This window comes from Canis lupus, chromosome 17, assembly GCF_048164855.1.
Source record: "Canis lupus baileyi chromosome 17, mCanLup2.hap1, whole genome shotgun sequence".
NCBI lineage: Eukaryota > Metazoa > Chordata > Mammalia > Carnivora > Canidae > Canis > Canis lupus.
The window spans coordinates 32915829-32938426 of record NC_132854.1 but is presented as its reverse complement, the minus strand read 5'-3'; the positions used below and the strand labels follow the sequence as shown (position 1 = coordinate 32938426).

General features: G+C 35.9%; 1 long non-coding RNA gene across 4 annotated transcripts in view; it reads right to left on the bottom strand.

The window, feature by feature from the left end:
- LOC140608014 (uncharacterized) overlaps positions 1-22598 on the bottom strand; it is a 106946-nt gene that overhangs the window by 37921 nt on the left and 46427 nt on the right. The window contains exon 3 of one of the 4 annotated variants that reach the window (XR_012009962.1): positions 14293-14517. The exons of the other annotated variants lie outside the window; for them this stretch is intronic. This is a non-coding gene — a long non-coding RNA (uncharacterized lncRNA). Of the gene's footprint in view, positions 1-14292; positions 14518-22598 lie in introns of those variants that run through there. 4 annotated transcript variants of the gene reach the window in all.

Genomic DNA, 22598 nt, shown 5'->3' with positions numbered 1-22598 from the left:
ACATACACGTGAACAAATGAACTTGAGCTATTTGGCAACCATGTGGTCACTGGAACTACAAAACTTCAAACAATAAGAGGGAAATGTGATAAACCCTAGAGGTATAAGAAGTCTGCAAACTGAGAATAAGTCAAATACCAAGAATTAACTACTCATTACAATACTATATGCGTCAATAGAACCCTTTCTTAGGCACAGTCTAAGCAAAGTTGTGAATTTAAACATAAGTACAGAGAGTCTGTTAGTGATCCTAGTGAAAAGGCCTATTAAAAATATCAATGACTCTTTTTTGTAGACTGGTTGTTTCTTTGAAACTTGTGACTCTTATTTGACTAAATTCTAATAAATTAATAAGCAGTTTCCCAGCCCACATCAAATTAGGAAAAGCAAATTAAGGATAAAACACAAACCTAAAGCACACTAATATACTCAAATAGCAGTTGATAATCTAACCAAGAGTCAAGGGATATGAAAATCAACAAAAGCAGGTACAACTACATACATAGCCAATTGAATTGTTACAACCTAGGTCAATAATTAATCCACAAAATGAAGGTATAAACATAACCAAAATATAAAGACAAGGGCCAGTAATGTTTGCAATACTCTTTTTAGTAAGGCAAGGTACTGAGTCATAAAGATCAGAAAAAGTGTTTTATATACATAAAGAATGGTCAAAAGTTGAAGCATTGGCTCAGTTGGTTGAGCATCTGACTCTTGGTTTCAGATCAGGTCACGATCTCAGGGTCCTGGGATCAAGCCCTGTGTTGGGCTCCATGCTCAGTGGGGAGTCTTCTTGCTCCCTCTCCTTCTGCCTCTCCCCTGCTCACTCTTTCTCAAATAAATAAATAAATAAATAAATCTTCAAAGAAGTTGAAGCTTTGAATACTAAATTACAATTTTGGGTAATCTTTAAAATTCAATTATATGGAATACAAGAGTCTCTGACAATACTGCATAATGAGTCATTATTTGATATATTCCATACAAAATTGAGCTGATTTTTAATAATACAAATAGTTCATTTCTTTCAGCAAATACTAAAACATCTAATAAGAGGTTATATAAAGATACATCTATAGGCACCAATTCAAATAATCTTTCTGTTAAGTACTCCTGGCAAATGACCTAGTACTGGGGGCTATAAATTCCTTGCAACATTTATTTAAAAATATCATAAAGTAAACACAGCAGGAAACTGTATAAAGGGTATATTCATTTGGTGTGTTATGGCATTGAACCTTGAAAGATCGTCACGTGTAGTATGACCCCATTGACAAGCAAAAGCATAAGAATAAAAGTCAGAGATTCAAACTTGTAGTTGGAGAATGAAGAATAAAAGCAGAACAATTAAAGATTAATTTTTTCCCCTTGCTATTAGTAGAAACCTTTGTCATTACAGGTATATTGACTAGTACTAAATGTAATTTAGTGCTAAAAATTCTACTCTGTTCCATGCTAAGTGTTTAATTTCTTTTATTAATGTATTTTTTTCTTAGTTGGAAACTGTTTTCTATAAGAATCTGGAGTTTATTCTTGTATCATTTTACACTCAGAAGGGGATATGCCAGTTTAATGCTCTAATAACATCATCTTGAAATTTTAAATCACTTTTTTAACAATGAGTTTGTATTTTCATTTTGCATGGGGTTCTCCAAATTATGTTGGTGATACTGTTTATCTGTTTTACAGATCTGCCCAATTAGTCTATAAAATGGTGCTTTTCATGTTAAAAAATAAATAGTCCTAATACATATATCTCAATCCATTCAAAAACTAATTTTAAAGTATATGCCATTCTTGCCTCTTTTTCCTGTGCTACTTCTCTCTTCTCTAGTTAAATTATCATATGAGACAAGTAGACCAATGAAAATGAAATAGAAAGCCCTGAATCAGATTCCCATTCAAATGTACACTTGCTGCTTGACAGATAGGCTATTAGAAATCAAGTGGAGAAAGTGAAATAGACATTGCAATAAAAAAAATTATATTCCTCTATTCTCAAACAAAAGTCAAACCTGGGTGGGTTAAAAAACTGAAAAGCAAAATGAGAGTTATAGATGTGATTATATTAAAAATGTGATCTTCTGCTCAGCAAGATACCCTAAGAGAAGTGAAAAGTCATGTCATAAAATCTAAGAATATAGTTACATCACATAAAGTTTAGAAATGACTAACATCTGGAAGAAAATTTCAAACAGTTCATAAGAAAATTGGGCAAAAGATTTGAATAGGCACTTCGAAGAAAAGGAAACTTGGATCAACAATAAATGTGAAAATATACTTAGATTCAGTAATAACCAGAAAAATGAAAATAAAAAGCATGAGATACCATATTACACCCATCAGACTAGTAAAAATTTTAAGTATACATTTGCCAAATATCAGAGAGGATATGAAGCAACAGAGATGTTCATATACTGCTAGATGTATCATAAACTGCAATACTTCTTTAGAAAACAGATTGGTTTAACCTGAATATGAAATGCACATGGCCCATGACCCCCCAATTCTATAATTAGGTTTTTTTTTTAAAGATTTCATTTATTTATTTATTCATGAGAGAGAGAGAGAGAGAGAGGCAGAGACACAGGCAGAGGGAGAAGCAGGCTCCATGCAGGGAGCATGATGTGGGACTTGATCTGGGGTCTCCAGGATCACGCCCTGGGCTGAAGGCAGCGCTAAACCGCTGAGCGACCTGGGCTGCCATATAATTAGGTTTTAATAAATTAGATAAACTCTTATTCATGTACGCAAAAGATGTGTACAGGAAAATTTATAGCAGTGTAGATCTTAATAGAGTAGACTGAATACACAAAGGGAGATGTCATCATTTCAATGGCATAATGGAACAATGAAAAGGAATGAACAACAGCTACAAATATCGCCAGAGATGAATTTCACAATGAGTGAAAGACATATCACTCAAAATATTCACATGATATAATCCATTTACATAAGGCTCAAAAGCAAGCAATACCTATCAATATATTGTTAAGGGGCATATACATGAGTAACTAAAATCACAAAGAAGAGTGAGATAATGATTCTTACATTTGTCTTCAGATAGTAATTATACCTAGGGATAGGAAGAAAGGGAAATGCCATCAAAGACAACCAGATCAGGGACATGTACATTACTGGTAATGCTTATTTCTTATTGACTACTTTGATTCTGGCTTTGTTATTATTCTTTAAAATATCCACATAGGTTTTATGCACTCTCCTGATTTCATAATTTAAAAAAGGCCACATGTTTCAAGACACTCTGAACCTGATGTCTACTGTACTTAAAGGCAACATCTTTCAAAGAGATCTACATATTGTTGACAAGCTTTCAGTGAAAATGACAAATTAATTCCTAACTCTTGTACACACAATCTGCCAGGAGAAACAGTATTATATTCATTTATGCATTAAAGATTTTTAAGAACATTATATGCTGAATCCTGTGCTATTTGTTTTTGCAATAAACATGAACATAGTACACATCTGATTGTGAGAAGCACAAGATCTTAATGGAGAGAAAAGGCTACAAGTAGATTGGTAGGAAGGCTGAATTTTATAAAAAGAACAATGAACTACACCTTCATATCTTCAATAATACTTAGGTTATGGGTTCCTCTCCAAAAAAATTTACTTCCTAAGAAGAGGCAATGTGAAAGTTCCTAAATACAGGTTACAGCTAGTTTTGTAGAAATGAAGACTTTGAAGGCGACAGCTGCCATAGGGATGTACTTGAGTTTGGCCTCTACTTCTCACTTCTCTGCACTTTTGTGGTAAGGACCAGGGCTTCTTCCATAATGTGGATAAGAAGAGGTGGTGAGGATGACAGAAACTGAGCTGAAAAAGTAGGTGGGCACTAAATAATGACAGGATTTTTATGCCAATCTTTGGTATTTGGACTCTAATAAAGGGGTAGAGAAACATCTAAGAGTTTAAACCAGTACCACCAGGGTAAATAGTCCCATGTCTGTGCAACTTAAAGACACGGAAAGGTGAATACAAGTGACTTTAAGAGATGGATCCTGAGAATGGAAAATGATGGGGAGCACTAAAAGTAACGTTGATCAGCTAGAAATGAAAAATTCAACTTCCATAAAAATGTTTTTAACCTTTTCAAATTGAATACATGATTTAGATATGGATAAGCAGTTTTTCTCTTTCTCCTTTCTTCTTGATATATGGAACTTTGAAGATCGCTTTGGATGGGCTGAAGTGCAATAGAAGTTTTGGCCTAAAGCACCATATTCTGAACTTAAAGCAAAGAATTCTCTCTACATGGCTGTCTGCCTTTGACTTCATGATTCCTTAAGGAATAATCGGTAATATGTAAATCTAATTCCATAGTACTGTGGCTCTATGCACTTTATAGTATTTACTCCACAAGAACATTATTTCAAATGGGAGATGACATTACTGGAATTACGCTATTTGAACAGGCAATATCTAAAATCATTACTCCTATTTCAGCTGAGAGATGCAAAGGCTGAGCTGTTTTTGATTGTCTTGCTTATATTTTCAGTTTGAGTCACTGAAGACCTGGTTGCAGGAAATAAGAATTTGAAGTATGCAGCTAGATGCTGTAGTCTTAGTAAAAGAACCAGTGATTGGCAGACCCTTAAAACTTGTCTGTCAATTTCTGTCTTCACATGGGTCTCTCTAGCTACACTGAGAAGGGGGCCTTGATGCAAGCTCTTTAAATGTTTCCTTGGAGAAGAGCTATTCAGCCTCCAAAAGATTGAAATCATACCTGTACATTTCTACCTGTTTCTGCAGAGGTGGTGTTACAAATATTTTTAGTCCTGTACAAGTAACACTTTACCAGCTAGCATCAGAAGAATGCTTCTGGAGTCAGACACCAACATCATTATTAATGCTATGAAAACTGGTATTCTGTATTTAAATTTGGGGCCAGAAGAAAAAATGTTTTAAAGAATTTCTTATATTTTGACTTATAAAATAAACATCCTTCACTAAAGATATTTCTTTCTTACATTCCTAAACTGAAGAAACTACATCAGCAGGATTTATACCTACGATAAATGCTGTTCTTAAAATGCCAAGAGGAAGATATCAATGACTTGATCTTCAAAATGCTAATGTAATAAAGAGATATGACCATATGGTGTTTTACTTACATTGTTCTCAATTTCCAAATTGATATAGTCATATGTATCTTTGCTCTATTAACTTATTTTGTGACAACTGAATGAAGAAAAATTTTAAATTCTGGTATATTTTCAAACACTAAATAGAAAGCATTATTAAAATAATTTGAATTTCTAAAGAACAAAATGGACTCTTCATTCCTTTGCTTCTTAATTTGTTACCTGAGGATTAGTAGCTTCATTTATTTGAGAGCCTGTTAGACATGAAGAATCCCAGGCCCCATCCCAGATCTAGTAAATCAGAATCTGCATTTGAGCAAGGTCTCCAAGTCATTAGAATTCACATCAGAGTCTGAGAAGCCCCCCTGTGGCTGACCCTTACAAATACACCAATGTAAAAATTTGGTCATAAGAGTTGAATCCTAGAAATGGGAATTCTTTCCAGGAAATATCATGATTCTAGTTTAGCAGTGATTGAATTTGGGATCTCTTAGTAAAAATAACCTAGTTGAGTTAAATTGTATATAAGTGGAAAAGTAATATCTATGGTAACCCAGGCTTCCTAGGTATTTAAAATTAGGAAATTGAAAGGTAATCAGTATAGTTGCTAGGGTACAATCATAATGGATGAAATTCTTTTGCCAAATGACAAATGAGTGAATGGCTACAATTTGACACCAAACTGAGATTCCTGCTGTTTTTTCAATGGTAACACATGAAATACTTGCTACCAACTTTGAGATTGCTGTGACATGATGAAATATAAAAAGTCATCTCAATATTTGAGAGAAAAATGGTGTCCATATTGCCCATATTTATAGCACAAGGTTAAGAGTCTTCTGACATGCAGCTAATTTATTATGACCAAGAATTCATAATAATGGTATCCACCTTGAAATAATGGTATCCACCTTGAACATGCAAAACAATGTTTTGAAAAGAAAATACCCTTGGAAGAGATCATTCATGATCATTAAAATACCACTTAGGTATTTTTATACTGTACGCAGAATTTACCCATTGTAATTTTGAATCAAAACATTTTGTTTTTGCAGTGCTAACAGATGGACTTATGACTGAAAGTCATGGGCAACTGTAAAAAAATATTTACTGTTAATGTTATCCCCTCATAGGTACTCCCATTGCTCTTTTGTCTTATGTTCCTCTACTAGATTATTCCCTTCTTTGGGAATAATAAAATAATAATAAATATAAGTCTGTCTTACTAATCTTTGCATTTGCCTTACAATACTTGAGTGGCTTAAATAAAATTATTTGACAAATATTTTTGGAATTTAATTTTACATGATCTCCCAGTGTTCAATACTTTGAACTCCAATTGTTGGGTTACTGAACTGTTTTCTTGCTCCTAGCACCTGGCTGCTGATACCAGGTTCTTTGACTTCTGACCCTAATTACTATAATTTTCTAATTTCACTTTACCTGAGATATGTGCTTGAGAAAAACAATTGCTTCTCAATTTCCTGCTGTGATCTTGATCTCACTTTGACCTTCATATAACTCATGAGTTACACCTGAACTGAACAATGGACTTAAATATGCTTTCTGAATTCACATCTTCACACACCTATTCCTTGGCTAATTGTTCCTGGCTGTGCTCTTGTTTCTGCCAATGTCCAAGACCTTCACTAACCTGAGGTTGACTGGCCTTCTTCTTGGTCTTAGTCATGATAGGAAGGCCTAAACTACATGGAAGACTCATATTCTCTATCTTATCCTAGGCTAGCTACATTGACTGATTATTCTGAAGAGGCATTTGAAGTAGATTGTAAGAGAAAAAAAATAGTACTACTTCATGCATGTGTGAACAAAACAGAATGTGAGTGTCCTACTGTGCATAAGACACACATGTGAGAGTTCACCCTCACAAAAATTCTATTGCAGGGCAAATGCTTTGCTAGGGTCCTGGGATGAGTGCAATGGAAAGTGGAAGAGATTGAAAGATGACCAAGACACAGTACTTGCCTTCAGTGGGTTTGTTAGCATAAATCAGACATCCTAGCTCTGCCACTTACTAGCTATGTGATCTTGTTCATGTCATTTAAGCTGCTTACCAGTTTTTTCAGTTGTCAAAAGGAGGGTAATTATTCCTACATCACAGGTATATTTTAGAGAGTGTCTAGCCTAGTGCATATGCATATATTACATAAGCTTAATAAACAGTAGAAAAAACTTGCCAAAATCTTCATTCAATCATTTTCATTATAGTTAACACATTTTAGATCTGACTTCTGCACATTTCACAAAACTTGGTTTTCCACTCTAGTGGATCGTTAGAATCACTTCAGGTCCCTACCCCCCAAATTCTGATTTAATTGGTCTGGGATAGAAATGAAGGACAAAGTCAGTGATTTGCAAGCTCTCATATGATTCAAATATGCAGCCAAAGTGTAGAACCACCTTGATAAGATGATTAAATTCATCTTTATTCTCTTCATTGTACCTACAAATATCGATCACCTATGTACTCTGGCTGTCTTAGATCTTATCTCATAATCTTTTCCCTAAGTCAGGGAAATGATACTAAGCATGTCTCTCACAGCAAAGATGTCATGGTCTAGGTTAGAAAATCTGGATAATTATCATCAAGTACAACTGGATGCTGCTTTTCTCCCCCAGAAACATTTTGAGTTTCCTTTAGGAGTGAAAACTAAGAGCTCCCTTAGGTGGATGGTAGGTGGGATATAGGAACTTCTGACACAATAAAGTTACCAACAAGGACTTAGCTTTAATTCTGAAATCATACTGTATGAGTCTTTGTCTCAGATACATTGTCTGACAATATGTCAGTATACTTACAGTGATAATGGAATAGAATATTTGCAATTGGTCTAACTCTTTTAATACTTGGAATGTATGACTATCATACATTTAGATTTTTTTTTAATTTTTATTTATTTATGATAGTCACAGAGAGAGAGAGAGAGAGAGAGAGAGAGAGAGAGGCAGAGGAAGAAGGAGAAGCAGGCTCCATGCACCGGGAGCCCGACGTGGGACTCGATCCCAGGTCTCCAGGATCCCGCCCTGGGCCAAAGGCAGGTGCCAAACCGCTGCGCCACCCAGGGATCCCCATTTAGATTTTTTGAAACTGCCGGTCCTACAGAAAGGCCAATCAATCTAACTTTAATATGAGAGGCAAAATCATTTCCCACTTCTATGAGGCCTTAATTTCTAATATCCACAGACTTCCTGGGTGATTCTTTATAATTCAGTGTACTTCTAAAACTTGTGAGCCAAAGTTCTTGAAGTAGTCCCTGAATAAGAATCACTGATTTCACTTAAACTGCTAATGCTTGAACATGAAAAGATGATATCAGTGTCCCAAGAACTTTCAGTTATGAACTTGGTACTAGGTGACAGTATAATGATCTCCAAACCTACAATGAAAGGAGTTCATGATTAAGTCAAGTGTAATAAAAATTGCTGTCCCCTGAGATTCCATGAATTTCTCCAGCTTTCAAGAAATTCTTTGGAATTTCTTCAGAAGCCAAATTGCAAGGATATAATTCAGTGGAGGCACCATTCATTTCCACTTGGTTCTGGGAGATACTTAAGAAATTTAATGTAGGAGGAAATACAAATCAAAACACTACAATGGGATATCACCTCACACAAGTCAGAATGGCTAAAATTTGCAGCACAGGAAATAACAGATGTTGGTGAGGATATGAACATTGTTGGTGGGAGTGCAAACTGATACAGGTATTCTGAAAAACAGTATGGAGGTTTCTTGAAAAGTAAAAATAGAACTACCCTATGATCTAGCAATTGCACTACAAGCTTTTTACCCAAGGGATACAAAAATGCTGATTTGAAGGGATACATGCACCTTGATATTTATACAGCATTATCAACAATAGTCAAATTATGGAAAGAGCCCTAATGTCCACTGACTGATGAATGGATAAAGAAGATGTGGTATATATACACAATGGAATATTACTCAGCCATAAAAAAGAATGAAGTCTTGCCATTCGCAATGACATGGGTGGAATTAGAGTGTATTATGCTAAGTGAAATAGGTCTGTCAGAGAAAGACAAATAGGATACAAATTCATTCATATGTGGAATTAGAGAAACAAAAGAGATGAACATAGTGGGGAGAAAAGAAAGGCAAACCATAAAACAGACTCTTAACTAAAAGAACAAAGTGATGGCTGTTAGAAGAGTGGGGGGTTTCTACTACTGAAACTAGTATTACACTGTATGTTAACTAACTGGAATTTGAATAAAAACTCGAAACTACAAAAAATGCTTAAAAAAAGAAATTTAATGGAGGAAAAAGAGAGTGAACAGGGGATAAAGAATATATATATATATTTTAAGATTTTATTTATTTCTTTCATGAGAGACACACAGAGAGAGGCAGAGACATAGGCAGAGGGAGAAGCAGGTTCCCTGCAGTGAGATTGATATGGGACTCCAACCCAGGATCCTGGGATCACGACCTGAGCCAAAGGCAGTTGCTAAACCACCGAGCCATCCAGGTGCCCTGATAAAAAATATTTTTAAATGAAAGACACCAAAAATCTTCCTTAGTTGAGTGAACGTAAATTTTTATCTAACAAGAATCTCTTTGAATCAGCACTTCTTTCTCATCTTTAGTCCCTGTAGTTTGTGTTGGATGGACACCACCTCTGGCTCCAGGAACAAGCTCCATGACAAGTCAAAGTTCTCCTCAAGACTTCTTTTGGAAACTTTGAGAAAGTGACACTCTCTGGGATGCAAGAAGATACAAGCCTAGAGATACCCATGGCTTTATTTTCTATTGTGTGGGGAATTATTGTTCAAGAAAAATTCTACCTAGAAAGAAACAAAGCTCAGAGGTTGTAAGAAATAAAGTGTCCTGATGTCAGCTTCCTCTTATTCCACTCTGCTTACAAAATATCTGTATTAGTCAAATGAAATAGCTTTGATTTTTTTTATTCAATGTGAAATAGATGAACTTAACTATTCCTCTTTCAACTGTGAAAATCTAGGTTTTCTTTGTAACATACATAGCTATCTAACCAATTCATATTCATTGTCATCTAAAGTAGCTATCACTACTCTATTCCAAAGAGGATTTGAGATGGTACTAGTACTAAGTCTCCAAGATCAATCATGGAAATGATCTTATATAATTTAATTCCCAGTGATTCATCAATGATTGAAATTAGTCTTAGTGTATCTTCAACCTAATTTCAGGTACAGACAGTAGGTAGATAAAGAAATACAGAGAAATCACTCACATCTCTGGACACTATTTCTCAAAAAACTATCTCGATGGCTTCCCCTAAATAAAAGACTATATCTGCAGCAATAATTGGCAGAGAGAGAAGTGTCAAGGGAAGTATGTTGAATAATGAAATAACAGCCATCTGTTTAAAGAGGGCTTGGCAGTCTCATCCCATAAAGGGAGCAGTTATTTCCTCTGCCAAAAATTGGTCCCAGTGATGCACAGTAGACCCAGAAATACTGTGGCTTTATTTCACACATTAGGTACAAAAGATCTTAGCACTCTTAAGGCTTCTGCATACCCAGATCCTTCTGTTAAGGCTTCTGCATACCCAGATCCTTCTGTAACATAGCAACTTTAACCCAAGTCTTCATGTTTGCTGTTTATGGCCTTATTGCAAGTGTGACTAGCTTATGGAATTAACTGGTCTTCATAGGAGCAGAAAGTAATTCCATTCTTTCACAATACGGCTCCTTTAAATCTGCTTTCTCAGTTTAGATCTCCAACTCTTAAACCTCTTAGATGAAATCTCTGTCATCTCCCATAGCTCTTATTGTCATATTTAGGTAATAAATGATTTAATCTAGTCCAATAATCACATGACTCAAAACCATCTTCCGATTAAATCTTCTCTCCTATCTCACCTATACTTGGTATCATCAGGCATGATAAAGTTTCTTTTTTTCTTAAGATTTTTATTTTTTAATTTATTCATTCATGAGACAGACAGAGAGAGAGGCAGAGACACAGGCAGAGGGAGAAGCAGGCTCCATGTAGGGAGCCTGATGCGGGACTAGATCCTGGGACCCCAGGATCACACCCTGGGCCGAAGGCGGTGCTAAACCGCTGAGCCACCCGGGCTGCCCCATGATAAAGTTTCTTTATTTTTCCCACCTAACTCTTCTACTACTCTTGTTCCACATGATAGGCTGCATCTAGCTTCTGCAGAGTTTGAAATGAGAATAGAACATGATAGGGCAGAACAGCTTACTTGACTAGTACTATTGTAATCTGTTCTTGGTGTCTTCTAAGTATGGAGCATTCCAAATGGTTGGTCTTTCTCTTGGTGGTAATCCTTTTGGAGATTCTTTATAGGCCCTATCAAGGACTCTTTACCTGTATATGAACTAATGCATGTGATGTTTTGATGTTTTTGTACCTGGACACTTATGGCTCCATCTTCAGTCTCTCTGATTTTCCATGGTTCACCTACTGTGGGAATCACCTTGCCTGGCATTCCATTTGAGTGGAATTCCTTTAATAATGACTAGTCTGGTTTCCTTCCATTGGGTCTTCAGTAGATACTCAGACAACTCACACTGCTTTGCCCCACCAAATTCTGTCATCAGAACACTTCTTGTTTTTAGACTCTTCAAGTGTAAGTCAGGTTCAGGTATTGGTATTAGCATAAATGCCAGGTGATACAAAATCAAATTCCCTAAGAGGTTTTCTTGAACCTTACCAACTGTACTCTGCCTCCACAAATGTGGTTTGAGTTGCAGGTAGAAGAAACTCTGCTATATTAAGACTGGGTCCCCCTGAGAATTTTTAACTCTCAAGCTAATCTTATGAGGACTCTCATACTTTTAACACTTTTAACCTCTGGGAGCCCTACCAGATTCTCATTATGAAGATATGAGAAAGATCTCCTGCTTCCAGGAAGAGGTGGGGTGAGAAGAAAAATTCTGAAATATGCCCAGAGCATTCTGTTCTTCTTAACAAGATCTTCCCCTAATCTGGAGAAAGGGAAAGACCGAATCTAGTGCTTCTAGCCTTGATTTGCAAGAAGGAAACTACCCAATTCAACTCACTAAAAGACTAAGACATAATCATAGGATTATGATTATGAGCCTGTCCCTGCCCCCACACCTTAGCTACATATCATTTGGGCTCCTCTATAATAACAGGGGTTTGCAGCTAAAAAAACTGCAACCCTCAAACTCTATTTAAGGAGTATCTAGGAAAATGCAAAGACAACAGTAGAGACAAAAACAGCATACTAGAAGAAATTTTAGTTTCAACACCACAGCTATAACAGACAGGAAACATAATCTAGCTCTAGCTAGAAAAACATGAAATCTCATACTAAAAGTTTATCTACTTCAATTCTTTTTACCTAATATATCATGTCAGGCTTTCAACAACACACCATAAGGAATGCTAAATAGCAAAACACAGCCTGAAGAGACAAACACAGCATAGGGATCCAACCTAGATATGGTATAGACTTTGGAACTATCAGATTAGGAAATTAAAATAACTATGATTAGTATGCTAAGGGCTTATTATGCCTTTTTAAAATTAACAATTGTTAAATGGACCCCAGGGCTTCCAATTGTGAGCCAGAGTTCAAGAAAAGACCACACAGTAGTTGAAATAGAGTTTATTACTATGGGTCCTAGAGGTAGTATCTGGCATACTTTGAGGGGCTACACAGGGAGGTCATAGTAGGGTACAGGCAGAAAGAAGGGCAGGATCTGAGGTGCATGCCTTTATGAGAGTCTGTGCGTATGGTACTTTGGGATTCCTTAATTAAGGCCAGACTGGTCAATTTGAACAACAACGAAAAAAAAAAAAAAAGCAGTGTTTTGGTAAGCTCCATGGGGGTCTTAGCCAAGGGACATGCAAGGGGTAGGCCTAGGGCGGCAGGGGAAGCTGCTGATCACAGAATTTGCTGGGGAAGTCAAACCAAGAACATATTTGCTTGTGACTCTGCGGGCTATTATCTGGAGCATATGCTTGCATGAGGGGGCTTGTGTCAGTTTAAAGCTTGTGTAGGTCACATGGGCTAACAAAATGATTGTCAAAGCAGCAATATCATGGAGCAGGTTAGCAAAATTCTCCTAAGCTCTAATGGAAAAAAAAACAGCCTAACTAACATTCAATAAGAGATGGGTAATATAAGCAGAGATATGGAAATGAGAGTCAAAAGGAAATGCTAGAAATCAAAAACATTATAATAGAAATAAAAAATGTCTTTGAAGGACTAATCAGTAGAATGGTCATAATTGGGGAAAGAATAGGGAACTTAAAGATATGTCAATAGGAACTACCAGAACTGAAATGTAAAAGAAAAAGAAAAAAAGAAAAAGAAAAAGAATTAAAAAGATTGAACAGAATATCCAAGAACTCTGTAACAATTAAAAAAGATGCAACATACACACAATGGAAATATTAAAAGTAGAAGAAAAACAGGGAAATATTTGAAGAAGTAATGACTGAGGATTTTCCAAAATTAATGATAGAGCCAGGAAACAGACATGGGAAGCTCACATAACACCAAAGAGGATAAATACCAAAAAATCTACGCCCAACATATCATATTTAAGCTGCAATAAATCAAAGACAAAGACAAAATCTTGAACGAAGCCAGAGGAAAAAAAAATCCACACCTTACCAATAGAGGAAGAGAAATAAGAATTACGCTGGCTTTCTCTTCAGAAATTATGCATGAAAGAAGAGAGGAATGAAACATTTGAAGTGTTGATAAACCAAAAATCCACCGACCTAGATTTCTGCATCCAGCAAAGTTGATCTTCAAAGTTGAATGACAGATAAAGATTTTCTTAGACAAAAAAATTGAGAGAATTTGTCATCAATAAGACCTACCTTGCAAAAAAATGTTACATTATTCAGAAAAAAAAAATGATAGAGAAACTTGGATCCTCATAAAGGAAAGTAATGCATTAGAGGAAGAATAAATAAAAGTAAAAGAAATCTTTTATTTTTATTATTCTTAATTGAGATAAAAGATGGGAGTTTTTTCAAAAGAACAATAGTAACAATGTATTTGTTGATTATTGCTCATGAATAAGTTAAATAAATCATATCCTTGTCAAAAGGGAATTGGAATTCTTTGTTGTAAGGCATTTGTCATACTCATGAAATAGTATAATTTTATGTGAAAAAGGACTTGGATTAATTATAAATACGTATTGCAAATTCAAGGGAAATGACTAAAAATGTTTTATTATTTTATTTCATTTTATTTTTTTAAAGATCTATTTATTTGTTCATGAGAGACACAGAGAGAAAGAGAGGCAGCAACATAGGTAGAGAGAGAAGCAGGCTCCATGCAGGGAGCCCGATGTGGGACTCGATCCCGGGTCTCCAGAATCATGCCCTGGGCTGAAGGTGGTGCTAAACCGTTGAGCCACCCAGGCTGCCCTAAAAAAAGTTTTAAAAAGTATAATTAATAGTACAATTTAGAGAAAAATGGAACTATATAAAATGCTCAATTAAAACCAGAGAAAACATGAAAATAATGAAAAATGAAAGAAACAAAGAACAAGGGCAATAAATAGAAAAAAGTAACCTATATTATGCATATTAATCCAAATGTATCAATAATCACATTAAACATCAATGTTCTAAATACACCAGTTAAAAGGCAGACTGCTAGAATGAATAAAAAAACAACACTTAACTATATGTTATCTACGAGAAATTCAGTTTTAGTATAAAGCTGCAGACAGACTAAAAATAAAGAAATAGAGAAAAATATGCCATGCTAACATTCATCAAAAGAAAGCTGGAGTAGCTATATTAATTACAGATAGAGAAGACTTCAGAGCAAGAGAAATTATCAGAGATAAAGTGGGGTACTACATAATGATAAAGGGTAAAGTTTTCAGGAAGACATAACAATCCATAATGTATATTTGCCTAACAACAAAGCATCAAAATTAAGTGAGGCAAAAACTGATAGAGGTGCAAGGAGAAATATGTGAGTGCTCTATTATATTTGGAGACCTTAACATCCTCTAAAAGTAATCAACAGATCCAGCAGGCAGAAAAGGACATAGTGAACTAAATGGGACTATCAATCAACTGAACCCAAATGACATCCAACAGCAGTAGAATACACATTCTTCTCAATCCCCTATGGAAAATTCACCAAGATAGACATATTTTGAGCCATAAATTACAGCCAATCGAAATTTGTCAGATGCACATAAAATGGTGTTCATAGGAAATACATAGTCTTTAATGCATTACTAGAAAAAACCTAAAGATTTAAGGTCAATAATCTAAGTTTTTTCCTTCAGAAAAACAAAACTGGAAAAAGAAAATGAAATACAAATTAAGCAGAAGAAAAGAAATGAGTCTTAGCATATGTTACATTTGTAAGAATTATATTTACAGAGGAAATTCAGTTCAAATTAAAATTTTATTATATTTTAGACAAAGAAGCTCAAATTCTGTATCTAACATTTAACACTTGGGGAGCATCAAAAAATTATCAAATATCTCCGAGGCTTAATTTCCCCATTTATAACAGACAAAATGCTTATTTCATATGTTTAGTGTGAGGTTAAAGTAATTCATGAAAAACACTTATTAAAGTAAGCAAAAACAGTAAGAATTGCCTTCATCACCATTAGCAACACCACCACCACCCTTATCATCATCATTATCAAATACACATTGATAGACGATATTGAACACTGAACAAGAAATGAAACTTGCTGAGATAATGGACAAATTGTGGAATCTACAAAAAAAGCTTTCTTTTTACTAGGGAATTTGCTTAACACCACCTTCCTCAGAATACATTCTTGGGCAAATCCATCCTAATATTGAGGACTTATTTTTTTCCTGGTCTCCAGGGTAACCCAGTGATGAAATACTTCATCTCTTCAAGTTCTCCTAAGATATTCCACTCACATACACTTATTTAAAGGAGATTTTGTAGCAGAAGGGAAAAACTAGTATCATATGCCTTATTGAAAACAATATGTAAGTTCTTAGACATTCTGTTCTGTCAAGGTCCTTCTTAGCAGTCCTGAACAATGGTTTTGCTTTCTGACATTTTCCCCCATAATGTATTGATTTCCTCTGCCTTCTCTCCTCTCAAATTTCTCTTCATAAACCTCAAATTCCTCTCTCCCTGTTATTTAGAGTAATTCAGCACTCCTTGGCTACACCTCTCAAAACTTGTATAACAGATTACATAACATGGACTCAAAAAAATTCCCTTTTCCAGCTCATTTCACCCTGGTTTGTAGACTCTTTCTTGCCAAGCCATGGATGAAATCCTAGGCCAGTTCTATAACTTTTCCAGGTACTTTTCATCTTTGTTAGCTCATTTACATTCAGTCCAATATAATGTCAAAATTATTTTCATCTAGATTGAGACTTTCACCCTCCCCCAACCTAGTTCAGATTGGGAAAACTACAGAGGGGAAGTTTTTTTGTAGTGTCCTTTTTCATGATTTCCCCTCCTAGCTCTTCTCACTATACAGCCTCTTGGTGGAGAGGAAGGAAATGTAAAGTTCAGAAAAAGTTTGTAATTTTCAGTTGTAATCTGTTACTCATTTTTTCTAGGAATGTTAGATGCTCAGCTGGTCCTTTGTTTGGGTGCAGGGCAATCTGAGGGTCCTCAGTGATCCTTAATGGAAATCTTTCAACCGTTGGTTCCATGAATGGTTGATGTTTCCTGTGTTAGCTGCCTACAACTCTCCACACCATCCTGGATTCCTTTAGTTCATCACTGTAAGGGCTATATCATTACTTCGAGTGAGCCTCATGGACAAGGTCCCTCTTAAGTAACCCAATTCCCCACCCTTCTATACTATGATAAGATCTGGCTCACAGGAAACATAAGCTTCCTTGCTCAGCTACACTTTGGGAAATGTAGGCCATTCCCAGGGTAGCACTGCTTCTTAGCATGCAGCTACAGGCTCCTCCAAACAGCTACTTGAAGACAGGCATCATTATTCCCCTGTGTTCCGATGAGACGGATAATAGTGCTCTGACAGTACAATCTCTAAAGAAACCCTTGCTACCAATATACCTTCAACACATCCCTTTCTATATATCCTGAAAGTGGTGATGGTATGTGGTACACTGAACCAGATTTGGCATCAATCCTCAGCAAATTATGCATAGATATTTTGGCATCGCAATTAAGAATGTGTGGCCATTGAACACTGCCTTAACTTTAGGGACCCATTCAAAACTAAGATAACAAAATAATTCCCATTCTAACAACCTGCTTCATTTCTATATAGAAATCTGTCAGTATGCTCTGGAAAACTTAGGACTAGAGATAGCAATTTTGTTTTTTGCATATGTAATAACTTAATACACTGAGTTCCTGTTTTAAAAAAACGTTTTCTGTTATTTTTTATTTCTTGACTTTGTGTTAAATTATAAGTTTTCTGGGGGCATGCTCAAGAGATATAACCAATGGAAGAGCTGGAGAAAGCAGTTCATGTATAAAAAAGCCTTTCCCTCTGGTAAAACCTCAAGGAAAAGTCCTTCTCTAATGCTCACAGGGTGAGGAGGATAGGACCCCTCTCATATTTTAAAATTTTGTTAGCTCTATTTTCTAATATCTGGAGGTATAATGAATACTTCTATGCACACATAATATCTTCTAGAAATGGACATTCTTTAAAAGATTAACAGTAAAAAAATACAGACTGAATAGTTCACAGCCTTCATTTAAAAAAAACCCTCAAAGTTGAATTAACTTTCTAAAAAATAGCTTCGATCTCTTTTCATTTGCATTATAAAATTTGAACTTAATAAGCCACCAGTGGTATAAATACATTAGAAGCTAGGTTGCCAATTAACATCTTTTTGGCTGTGCAGAGATAACCAAGCATAGAAAAAGTTAAACAAGTTTGACTTTAATGTAATTATGTTGGAGACAAATTTAATCAGATATTTATCAGATTTCCCTGAGGATCCTCTGAAGCAGAAGCATTAATATTGTTTTCCTAAATATTCACCAGAGCCAAACCTTCAATGGAAATAAACCAAGGAGCTCTCTTGCAAAGCTTTGAATCTAGCTTCTCCTGCATAGTCTCATCCTCTGCAAGCATAAAACCCTGTTATTGGCAACAGTGTTATCGGAGTTAAAAACATTGGTTGTTGATCCCTCGTTGACCAGCTAGTGTTGAGACTGCATTACAGTAATTGCTTGTCTGATTGCTCAGAGAATCCCCTAATGATCCTAGTGAGATTAAGGAAACAGGAATGTAATGGCAGGTGTGCACAAGGGTGTTAGAGAAATATGTCATCAAGTTAAGAGGAGCCTTCAGCATTACAGGTGGAAAGCTTTGCTCCAATCCGTTTCCCGACTTATATTGCCTTTACAGTCCATCAGAATAACTTTATTTTCTTAGAAATGTTAATGGGAGTGCTTGAATCACAAAACTTTGTGACCATTTTGTTTCTCAGGATCTCCTATGTGTTAGCATTCACATAGAGTAAACAAGTTTGCAATAAAAGGGAGAGAAAGAGAAGAAAAGCTTGACACTTTGATTAAACAATTTATGACCTAGTGCTGGTTTTCACTTACTATCAAGATCATTCAAGACTGAAATTTAGCGCTAAATCACCATTTGAATATTTCCAAGTCCAGCTCCAACCACAATGGATCCTAAGTTTTCTATAATAGATTCTTCCCTGGGGCAAGATTTTATTCACTTTTTGAAATGCTTCCTAAACATATTATAGACCAGCTCATCCCCCTTTTATTCTGCATTAGGGTTTCAAAGAAAAAATGTGATAAATGCTGCTTTGGTTTCAGTGTTACAGTTCACAGATATTTTAAATTAAGTTCTTAGGGAGTGTGGAGATGAATGGCGCGGGCTTCTCATTTATATGCTTTATTTTTATTTTCTTTTAAAGTGGTTTTATTTATTTATTCATGAGAGAAACACAGAGAGAGAGGCAGAGAAGCAGGCTCCATGCAGGAAGGCTGACATGGGACTTGATCCCGGGTCTCCAGGATCACACCCTGGGCTGAAGGCGGCCCTAAACCACTGAGCCACCCCACCCGAGCTGCCCATTTATATGCTTTAATGTAAGGAACAAAACAAGATGCTACCTTGCCCTTGCCTTTCTAAAAATAAATGAAGGAAAGGAAGGTGGAGAGGAAGACAGTGCATCTGGTAATTTCCGGGGTTCACGTTTTGGAAGTAAAATTTGAATTTTTTGAATTTGTTCTTTTTTGTAGATTATCCTCAAATACTTGCTCAGTAACAGAAATGACTTTTAAAAACGTGCTCAAGTTTCTACTACAGATCAATGAGTGCTAACTAGAAGAAACAGGATAGGAAAGAATAAGTAGTACTGACTTAGTAGCTACAAATAGCTTCCACTTCTGCAGCTGGTATAACTGGCCATCTTGCCTGTAGCCATTGATTAGCACTTCAGTTTGTATATGTGTGTTCAAGTTGTTGAGGAAACAACATGATAGTTGACCAGTTTTCATACTTTTAGGAGGAAAGAGAAACTGTAAATTATTACATAAACATATGAACATTTCTTTGAGAAGTAGAAATAGAATTTAGCGTACTTTTCCCTGGTTTACAAGGTGCCTGAAATGTATTTCTTCTAATTGATGTTTTGAGTTTATACTATTTACATCTGTCTGACTACACTACAGTCTTAGGAAGGCCAAGGAAATCCTAGGCTACAAGTTAAACAAAAAGAAAATATCATATATTCTTTCCTATTTCCAGAAACCACCCTTGAAAAAAAATGTTTTTCCCTTGAATAAAAATCCTTTCTCACTTCCTCTACCCCTTATTCCCACTTTCCAATGGAATAGCAGCTGTGTTTAGCTTGATGAATTTCAACAAGCTTTAACAGATGTTGGAGAGACCTATGTTAATAATAAAAAATTTTTTAAAAGCAATAACTATCCAGAATTTCTGGTCTCCAAATACAGTTCCAATTTTTTTAACCATTCAAAGATCCCAAATAAAAAGGAAGGGCAATGCCGATCAAGGTGGGTTGCTTATGCCCTGCCAAAATTAATGGAACACTAGATTTCACTAGGAGGTAGAGGAGGGGCAAAGGGGGCACGGTACTTGAGATATGAAAGATTGATGTAAATTTATCCCACATCCTTTCAAGAAGAGTCAGCAAATATGTAGATTCATGGACAAACAGGAGATGTTTACATTTAAATCTTTAAGGCTGCTTGAACAGTAGGCTAAAGATTGTGTTGTTAAGGTTTAGGAAAGGAAGTTGGCCTGCAAGCAAATCCCCTTATTGTTACTGAGCTGTAATTGTGTGTTGGCTAATTCCCTGTACACTGTCCTAAAAACAGAGCCAAATGTTCATTTAGTACCAACCCTCACTATTTGTTGTATTGTAGGAGATAGAGAAAAAAAAAAAAAAAACTATACCTAATGAATCCCTACTACGTGCCAAGCATTAAATTAGCACAATACCTATTTTTATTTAATTCTTGTTTAAATTTGTGCCAGAGTAAACTGATCCTATGAGGGTTTCAGAAACTTGCCAAATTACCTGGCAAACTACCTGGTTGTCTGATTCCCGATCTTCCTCTTCCTCTTTTCAAGGGATAGTTGTACTATCTTTTAAAGAATCACCATCATCCATGTTACTTAGAAGTTATGTTCAGGCATATCTGTTGTTAAGCTAGGCCTGCATATTTCTGTATCATTTCAACATTGATTTACTCAGATTTTGAGGGGTTCAGACGTTTATATAAATATCCCAATGTTCTATACTAGCATGTTTCTTCTTTTCTTAAAGAAATAGTAACACTATTCATGCATTTTGCTATTTTACCCTTCTATTCATATAAATTTTGACTTTATTGAAAATTTTAAATATGCACATTCCCTCAAAAGAAGTATTTTAAAGGATTTGGCATACATGGAAATTATAAGACTTGGTCATATATGTGATTGTATTTAGGCTTGACATAATTATATTCTGAGGACTCTAAAATGAATTCAAATAATCTCCCAGATCTGAATTTTTCATAAGCTTTTATGTTTTCCAAATAAATAAAACATGCTGCTACATAACTAGAAGAACTTATAGTACCAACATATAGTAATGTAAGCATGAGCTTACATTAAGAAAATTCTATCTTCCACATAAATCAGAAACTCAAGAGTCAGACTGGCTCAACACGCTCACAGCTGGCACGTACACATTGTGGCTTATTTGCCTCCCATCCAACATTTCTCAGTCCAGATGTTCAGTGACGACAGCATTCTTTTTCACTCTGAATCCATCCTAGACCACTGCCCACTAGATGCACAAAAGGCCTAGGCTGTTTCCGAGCTGAGGTTAGACCATGATTAACACTGAGGTTCTTATTAGTACCAAATGTCTTACCCATCTAGTGCTGCTTTATTTTAAAAGTTTATTTTCTAGGCTTGAAAAGAAGAAAAATATCTTCAACGCTTTACGACTTGGTAACGAGTCATTCTGTCTAAATTTTTATATAACTCATGGGACACATGAACGTATATTTCATACACATATTAGAAGAATAGTATTATATAGTTCCAGGCTTACAAGTTCAGTTCCTTCTGTAAAGTAGATAGAAATGATCTAGATAATTCAGAATTCAGAGGAATTCAGAAAATTCCTTTCTTCCTTACTTATAGAAAGGTAACACTGTAGAACCTCTATGTTTTGTTTTGTATTGGTTTGGTTTTTCCATATGTCCCCTTTGCTTAGAAACTGCTTCTGAGGGGCACCGGGGTGGCTCAATGGTTAAGCATCTGCCTATAGCTTAAGGCATGATTCTGGGGTCCTGAGATAGAGTTCCGCATAGGACTCCCCGCGGAGAGCCTGCTTCTCCTTCTTCCTATGTCTCTGCCTCTCTGTCTTTCATGAATAAATAAATAAAATCTTAAAAAAACAAAGAGACTGCTTCTGAATTTTCACTTCCAATGCCACTCTCCACTTCTTAAAATTTTACCATTTTTTTGGAATCCAATTTAAATACCAACTTCTTAGTAAAACTTCCCCTAATCTTAACCCACCCCCCAAAACAATACCATCCTTCCCTCCTATGGTATTTTTTTAAAGATTTTATTTATTTATTCAGAGAGAGAGAGAGAGAGAGGCAGAGACACAGACAGAGGGAGAAGCTCCATGCAGGGAGCCTGACGTGGGACTCAACCCCAGGTCTCTAGGATCATGTCCTGGGCTGAAGGCAGTGCTAAACTGCTGAGCCACCCGGGCTGCCCCCTCCTATGGTATTTTTATATCATTCTTAGGGCATTTATCATTTTTTTTTTTAAGATTTTATTTATTTATTCATGATAGTCACACAGAGAGAGAGAGAGGCAGAGACACAGGCAGAAGGAGAAGCAGGCTCCATGCACCGGGAGCCCGATGTGGGATTCGATCCCGGGTCTCCAGGATCACGCCCTGGGCCAAAGGCAGGCACCAAACCGCTGTGCCACCCAGGGATCCCAGGGCATTTATCATTTTATACTTATTTCTATTCATAT